The sequence below is a fragment of the Pelodiscus sinensis genome, chromosome 1, assembly GCF_049634645.1.
Source record: "Pelodiscus sinensis isolate JC-2024 chromosome 1, ASM4963464v1, whole genome shotgun sequence".
Lineage (NCBI taxonomy): Eukaryota > Metazoa > Chordata > Testudines > Trionychidae > Pelodiscus > Pelodiscus sinensis.
The window spans coordinates 288,434,729-288,443,490 of NC_134711.1; positions in this window are offsets into that span (position 1 = coordinate 288,434,729).

The window sequence follows — 8,762 nt, forward strand, 5'->3', positions numbered from 1 at the left end:
GCTTCTCTGCAGTCTCCCCTTTGTCCCTCCCCTCCCCGCCACTCACCAATTTAATAAATTGCCATTTTCGCAGTTGCAGGAAATTGGGAGAGGAGGGGAGTCATTGATTTGTGTGTGTATAGTGCACTCAGTGTTTTTGGTAAAAACCTAATCCCTCCAAGCATACATATAATAATAACTAATTCTTATGCAGCACTGTTCAAAAGTACATCTCAAAGAACTATATAAGGTAATCAGTATAATTATGCCCATTTTACAGATGGGAAAACAGGGTCTTGAGAATTAAAGTTGCTCAACATCACTCGGCCAAAGTACTAGAGCCAGGCCTAGAATCCAGATCTCCAGAATCCTATCTAATATACTATCCACTTGGACAGAATCCTTCTTGTATTTATGATAAATGAGTGTATGCAAAGGCAACACAAACCACCTCCACTCCAACTATTAGTAAAAGTGGTTTAAAAATCATACTACTTATGTGAGGGACTAAAAGATTTCTTGGTTCTGGTAGCTCCTGCCTAAGCCACTAGCCCACATGGAAAGGCTACTTAACCCTTATACCTTAGCTATTGCATGTGAAATATATGGCTACTAAGAGGCACAGTTTGGACATCTTTTCTATAGGACGTGAATACTTCAGAGGTTATTAGTTTTCAATATATAGATATTCTATTTTTTGCATTCTTCTAGTCTAAAAGCAGCTTTGGTTTTAAACGGAAGTCTGAAATTGAGGATGGTTTATGACAGCTAGAACAGCAGGTGGCCAAAGATCATTTCATTTTAAAGGGAGCTGACTAATTCTCTCCTGTCACACTTGAAAGCTATTTCAATATCAAACAGAGTGTAACTTTGAGTGACTGCATTACCCTTTGAGCACTTGAACCCTGAGATCTCTCTTTTCATGCAAAATTCTCTGTACTCCGCATGCATAACTTTCACATCATGTTTCTCAGGGGTTTCTGAAACAATCTTGCCCATTTGTATTATAGGGATTATTCTAGTTGCACATACAGATGTATCAATTCTCATTTCTGCTGCTAGTATTTCACAGAGATGTGTGAAAATAAAACATGCCCAGTAAAGGAAAATGGGAGACAGGGACAGTGCAGCAAGGGACAATATCAGATCAAGTTTTGTAAAATGTAAAGAAAGTTGAGTAGACTGTTCACACAACCAGAGGCAGGTCCCCATCCCCATTCTGGGGGCTTAGCCCAACAATGGGAAAACAAACAAACATAAAGCCTGTTCAATGGCCCTTTGAAACTTCTTTCTAAGTAGCCACCATCAGCGCATCCTATCCTTGCTCCCTCCCAACCCGCCTTAGTTAAGTCGCACTTCCAGGAGAAGAGACATAGTCAGGGAATCCCTATATCCCAGCCTCTGGGGGTTTTGAGCACCCACTGTATGTCACTGTATCCATTAGACTGCTGTAGTTTACACCAGGGAATGGCCTATGATCAGAAGGCTTCAAGAACTGAGAGCCACGCAGCTGACTTAAAGCCGCCTTTGCTCTTGCCTCCTCTGATCCTGAGTCAGTAACAGTTTGGCTGGACCAGAAGATCTGGTCACTCCATTTAAGTCAGTTAAATTCCATTGATGCTAAAAAATGATGTGACTGTCAGGGAATGAGCCCTTTGGATTTCATTGAGGAACAGTGGTCATGGTCCAGGATTCTGTGCTTGATTTCCCCATCTGGAATCCTGATTTTCAATCTACAATATTTACACTTATTCTCATTTTTGCATCTGTCATCTCCTGAATTCGGTCATGGCCTGGGATTTATAGCTCCTATTCCTAACAAGAGGTTTCATTCCACAGCATTATTCACCTCGGCTTCATCTACACTACAAGGTATTTTGGCAGAAAATATGCTAATGAGGGACTCGCTAGCATGTGTCGTGACCTCATTAGCATATTTTCTGCCATTTCTTTTTTCGCAAGGGATTTTTGCACAAAAAGAAGCAGTGTGGACATTTTTTGTGTGTGTACAAAAACCCCATTTTGTGCAAGAGCCTGATGCCTGTCCTGGAAAGGCATAAGGATCTTGTGCAAAACAGGGATTTTGCACCCAAAAAAATGTCCACACAGCTTCTTTTTGTGCAAAAACCCCTTTCACAAAAAGAAATGGCAGAAAATATGCTGATGTCGCAACTCATGCTAATGAGTCCCTCATTAGCATTTTTTCTGCCAAAAAAACTTGTAGTGTAGACGAAACCCTCTAGAGTAGGTCCATCATGTGCAGTGAATGCAAGAGCAGTCCTGTGAAAAAAATAGTATGTGATCCTACAATGAAAGACTGCATCATACTGCAGTAGCTCAAGGGGATCAAATTAAGGCTGCACAAGCAACCTTGGTTCTGGCATTTCCTATCTTTTGAGTGCTTGACTTTGCAGCTTTAAGCATGCTTTGCGTGTAATTTCATAAATTTTTAAATAAACAAGCTAATTGAACATAAAATCCATCATGTGGCATCATTTTGACACCCACATGGGTCATCAGAAGAGTTAGACATTTCAGATCCATGGCACAGACCTCTGCCATCAAGTTAGTGCTGAACACTTCTTATAAACATTTTACATAAGCCCCAAATAGTCTAAACAAATGTTTTCAGCTACATCATACTCTAAGCCCTGTAAAGAACTGAGAGGAAATATATTCATACATTACTAATGGGAATCAATAGATGCTCTCTGGTTAAAGGACAGACTTTGTCTGCCTATAAAACAATAATGTGGTACTTAAAGTAACCCTGCAGTGACAGAGGGGCTAAATGGACCTATAAAAGTCAAAAGCAGATAAACTCTGTGCATTTGGCTTAAAAGCAGCTTCTCTGTGAACCATATGGCCATGAGAGAGTACTACTAATAATCGCTCTCAAAGTGAGATGTGATCAGAACAGAATTAGACTGACAATGGCCTTAAAGCTAATTGTTATGTAAATAGATTAGAAATGGTAGTGTGGATACAAATTGTATAAGCAAAGAAATGAGGGGCCAATGATCTCCTGCTTGCCCGACTCCTGCACACTGCCTTGTGTTATGGAGTGCATTCATCACAAGTGAAGTAACTTGGATCAGGAGGCGAATGTTGGCCCTAACTTCAGCTCTGTGGACTCCTGCAGGCCATTTGCCTACCAGTGGGTCTTGGCTCACAGAATGGCCCAAATGAAAGTCCAAGTAAACCTTTTAAACTAATAAGACTTTCACCCTCTCAGTCTCCAATTAAGTGTTCTTACTGAGCCTACCTCAGGTTCTCCATCCACAGGGCCTAACCTGCTCCTGCAGAGTTCATCCTCTGTCGCTTTGTGTCCCCTCCCGGAAGTCTTCCCCTAGGGTTCTCTTTGCTTCTTCTAGGCCTGGCTCAGGCCTCCCCACCAGAACCTATCCTGCTCCTGGGTCTTCCCTCCTGCAGGCTTCTTTGAAGTCCCACTCCCCACCACCCAAGCTTCTTCAGTCTAAATAGGTCCCAAGTGACTAAGAGTTCATCACCCAGCACTTTGCCCCCTCTGTCCAGGAAGCTATCAATCACCCCACAGGTGTGGGGTATTGCACTAATTGGTATTTTCCCCTTCTGTAGCAGATGACAATGGTTCATCTTGTCACACCCAAGTATTTGAGACATTTCAAAGCAGCAAGCAATAGGGACTGCGTTATGGAGATGGGGGGAATGTCTACTCTTTCATGAGAAGTGTGACTGCAGCATGCAGAGACAGACCTAAGTTGGCTTTGACCTAACTAGTGCAAGTACTAACAGTAGTGAATACATGATAGCTCAAATTTCAGTGTGTGGTATATATACATGGCCACTCTGGACACTGAGTCCTTTCTTAGGCGAATAGCCCATGCTGAAGTCGGTGTGGCTGTGACTAGTCACACTAGCTAGATGAAAGCCAACTTAGGTATGTCTATGCATGCTGTAATCTCACTTCCAATGGCAGTCTAGACATACCCTTCATAGAATGGGATAATCCAAGGTAAAATGTCAGCTTTCATTGAATGCTTACCAGTATTGTGAAATTGTTTCATATTTTATTTCCTATCACATTTTTAACAGTCACAGATTTTTCAACAAAACGAAAGCCCATAATAAGACATGAAGTATAATGTGAGACCTAACATCATATGTGAATTGAGCAATTACACAGAACCACACTATTAACCTGCCAAATTACATTACAAAAGCATATGCAATCCAACAATTGAAAGGCTTATTCCAACCTGCATTTAAGGAGTACTGAGAAACTGTTCTTTCAAGGCCACAAACCAGAAGCAGGTGGCAAGTGAAATGAAACGGAAGAGTTCTTCAAGCAAGTGTTGGAGCCCAGTGATACTGCACCAGAATGCAATGTGCTGGTGATTTCAGGTGGTTTCACATTTCATTGCTTATCTCAGGAGAGAGGTGTAGGGAGAATGGAATGGATGGATTGAGAGAGATTGAATGAGAACACTGATCCATTAAGTTCTTCTCCAAGAATCCATTTGTTCTTACAAATACTTCACTTGAAGGTTAAAGCAGGAAGAAATACAGACCTGCTCAATAGTCCATTACACTGGTGGAAGTTTCATCTAGTGGTTAGAAGAAGAGGCTGGGAGTACTCCTTTTCTGCTCTGTCTCATACTCACTTTCTTACTTGGGGCAAATCTCTTAACCTGCATGTAAAATGGGATAATAATACATGCCTACCTCAGCAGGAGGTTGGGGTTTATGCTGTTAGTTAATGTACTAGAGTGTGGCATTTCACTGTCCCCTGGATTAGGGGCATCAGAGAGCGCAGTGCCCCAGATGGATCTCTAGATAAGTGTGCAAGCAGAGGGTGTACATGCAGCCCTGTCTCATGGGGTGAGATGGGGCTGCATGCACCTACCACCTCTCATGTAAGTGGTTCCTACACTGTCTCTGAAAGCAAACAACTCTCTGACATACCACCCCTGAAATGTTATGTAAACATCACATACTGAAAAGGAGCAGTGGTGACACAAGCATATGTCTGAGCACAGTATACTTCCATGTTCAATATGACATATATGGATATTCAGCATGGATATAGGATCTAAGTGTTAGCAGTACATGCATGTATAATTGTGTACACTTGCAAGTGCAGTCGTAGCTCAAGGATGAAAAGTATATGATGAGGGCAAAGAAAACATAAGAACGGCCATACTGGGTCAGACCAAATGTCCATCTAGTCCAGTATCCTGTCTTCCAACAGTGGGCAATGCCAGGTGTCCCAGACAGAATGAACAAAACAGAGAATCATCAAGTGATCCATCCCCTGTTTGTTACCCATTCCCAGCTTCTGACAAACAGAGGCAAGGGATACCATCCCTGCCCATCCTGGCTAATAGCTATTGATGTACCTATCCTCCTTTAATGTTTTTTTTTGAACCCTTCACAGCAACCTCTGGCAAGGAGTTCCACAGATTAACTGTGCGCTGTGTGAAGAAATACTTCCTTTAGTTTGTTTTAAACCTGCTACCTATTAATTTCATTTGGTGACCCCTAGTTCTTGTGTCATGGGAAGACGTAAATAACTCTTCTTTATTCACTTTCTCCATACTGGTCATGATTTTCTAGACTCTAACATATCCCCCCGCTACGTATTCTTTTTTACAAGCTGAAATGTCCTAGTCTTATTAAACTACGTTCATACGGCAGCCATTCCATGCCCCTAATCATTTTTGTTGCCCTTTTCTGAACCTTTTCCAATTCCATTATGTCTTTTTTTAGATGAGGCGACCACATCTGCACGCAGTTGTCTAACTCTGACACAAAGAAAAAGTATGCAGCAGTACAGAGTAATGTGTAAAAATTGGTAAGAGAAAAAAGCAATTCTGACTGAGCGGTGAATGATCAGCAATGGAAGCAACCCCTGAGTCTCATTTGGATGTCAAAGCTTATTACAGACTTCCTGTCAAATATAGACAATATTGAGCAGTCCCAACAGCTAGAAAAAACAGAATAGACAACTGAGGACTAAGTCCCCATGGCCATGTTGGAAAATTGAAAATCTGAGTATTAGTTTTAAAAGGTCTCTAGGGGGACTGCTTAGGCTCCAAATAGCATTTGAAAAATCAAATAAAGATTTTAAGTGTTCATATGTGGCCAGAAAGGACTCAAAATGCCATTTATAAAGCTAGGGGAACAATGATACAGTGCACAGTTCCTGCAGTTTTGCTTCAGGATGAACACACTTTTAAAGTGACAGTAATTGTACCATCAAACGAAACAACAAAGTCAAGGGTCAGTGTAGAATGGTGAATGGGGTATTTTTCATGTGACATGAAATGGAAGAAATGGAATGCTGGATTTCCTCAAATAGAAGACATTCCAGCTATTGCTAAGAAGGAACTTCTAGCTTAATAACTGGGACACAAAGGATTCCCACCACTTAAGTGAGGAAAAAGTATCTGCATGTACATAGACACATAGATAATATTTGCATGTGTCACAGAAAGGTATACAAAAATGTGTTGTGCACTAAGCACAATGCTCACCTAACTCTGAGGGTGTGTCTAGACTACTGAGTTTTGTCAACAAAAGTGGACTTCTGTCGACAAAACTATACCTGCGTCTACACTACCGCTGAGTTCTGTCAACGTAACGTCGACAGAACACAGCAGTTTTGTCGACGCTGGCAAACCTCATTTTACGAGGCATAACGCCTTCTGTCGACAGAGTTCTGTTGACAGAAGGTATTATTGCCTGTAGGGTTGCGTCTAGACTACAGGGTTTTGTCGACAAAGCGGCTTGCTTTGTCGACAGAACTGAATGTGTCTAGACGTTCTATGTCGACAGAAGTTTTGTCGACAGTATCTGTCAACAAAACTTCTGTCGACAAAATTCTGTAGTCTAGACATACCCTGAGTGTTCCAGGGCCTGGCTAATTAGATACATTCATCTGCCTAAAATTTTCAAGCCAGGATAGCTGTACAATCAATCTGAGTAAGGTAACTAACCTTAATTGTTCACAGACAGCAATGAGTGAAGCTGGAGCAGATCTGTAAATCACTACTAATAATAGGTGGATTAAAAAACTGCTCTAAGACAGGATGTTCAGATACCACAGTTGAGACTTGGGGAGCTGGGAGTTAAAACAAAAGGAGAAATGCTGAATTTGTTTGTCCCTAAGCAAAAGAGAAAGAAAACAGGAAAATAGAGTAAATATGCCATTGTGACTGAATGCATTCCTGTACTCACACCCATTATAGAAATAAATTTTGTACAAAATATGCCCTGCGAGGTATCACTTGAAAACAACTCACTGGGCAGTAATATCATGGTCAAATATATGTAGCAACATTATATGTTAATTTATGAATATAAGTGAAATTATGATAGAAATGTGGTTACCAGACCTGTCTGAGGAGTGCACAAACCTGTTCCTCAAAGACAAAAGACATGCTGATGTCTCTAGACCAGCTGTGGCAAACCCAAGACTCACGAGCTGCATGTGGCTCTTCCCCTGCACCGGGTGCGGCTCGCGAAGTTCCCACCCATGCTGCCCCTGCGCCCCCAAAAACAGTCCTCTCTTCCCCCTCAAAACATGTTTAAATGTGGTTAAAGGGGCAGAGGCTTTTTCTTTTCTTTTTCTCAACCAAACATGACCAGGGGCTCCTTTCAAAGGGATAAAAGGGGCAGTCTTTTTTTTTCCCCCCCTTGACAACTTTGCCCCAGGTCTTCGTACTGGATCCACTGATATCTTGGCTCTTTGCCCAGAATGGGTTGGCCACCCCTCCTCCAGACAGTCATCAAAGTTGTTGGGCAAGCCACTGTCAAATGACCTTTTCAGGCAAAGAAAGGGGACAGAAACATGTTCATTTACATTTTAGCACACAACAGCATGGAACTGTTTTACCACAAAACACATGGTTCCATCCTCATAGCGGGAATGAACTTTATCTACAGATAAACTTCAGGAAAATGCATTTTGAAGGGATGACTGGAATATGAGAGTGAGGGGCAAAACCATCCTAAGGTATGTTTCCCTATCCATCTCTCTTTCTCATTCACCAAAGAAGACAAAAGAAGCAGCCATTTGACTCGGTGAGGGATTCTGACCCGAAGTTTGATCAGCTGTATTGCTGAGAATATGTGGTATGAATTTGATCTTGAACCAAGTCTAGTTTGTTCAGTTTTGACACTAAAAAGTATTTTATCTTTATTTCTTTTGCAACTGTTTCTGACTTGTATGCTTATGCTTGTACTCTCTTAAAATCTCTCTCTTTGTAGCTACATAAACTTATTTTGTTCTTTAATCAAAACTAATCCACTGTTGTATTCAAACTGAATTGTTTAGATAACTCCATTTAAAGTGACAAACTATTGGATATTGTACCCTTCTTAGGGCTGTGGACCTTTAATATCTGAACTGTCCAGGAATTCAAAACCAGAAGTATGTTGGGATTACCCTGCAAGTGGCAACCAAGACTGGTGGAAGCTCGACAGTAACTGGAGTTTTGCTGTCAGCTGTACACAGACATTCAGGGTGTGACATGTCTGTTGGTTGGTGGTTTCTGAAGGGCCTGGTTTGGGAACTACAGCAGCAAATGACTTCGAGGCATGCCAGGTTGCAGGGCAGCTGGTGACATACCTGTCACGGGTCTGGATTGCACCTGGAATGTGACAGCAATATAAAAACTTTCTATACCCAATAGACGAGAGGTGATTTGAAAAGAAATAATCCATCTCTGTGGAAAGCATGCCACTGAACCAACTGTCTAATAATAATTGGGGCTAAGGGAGGGAGGAATATATATGAAGGG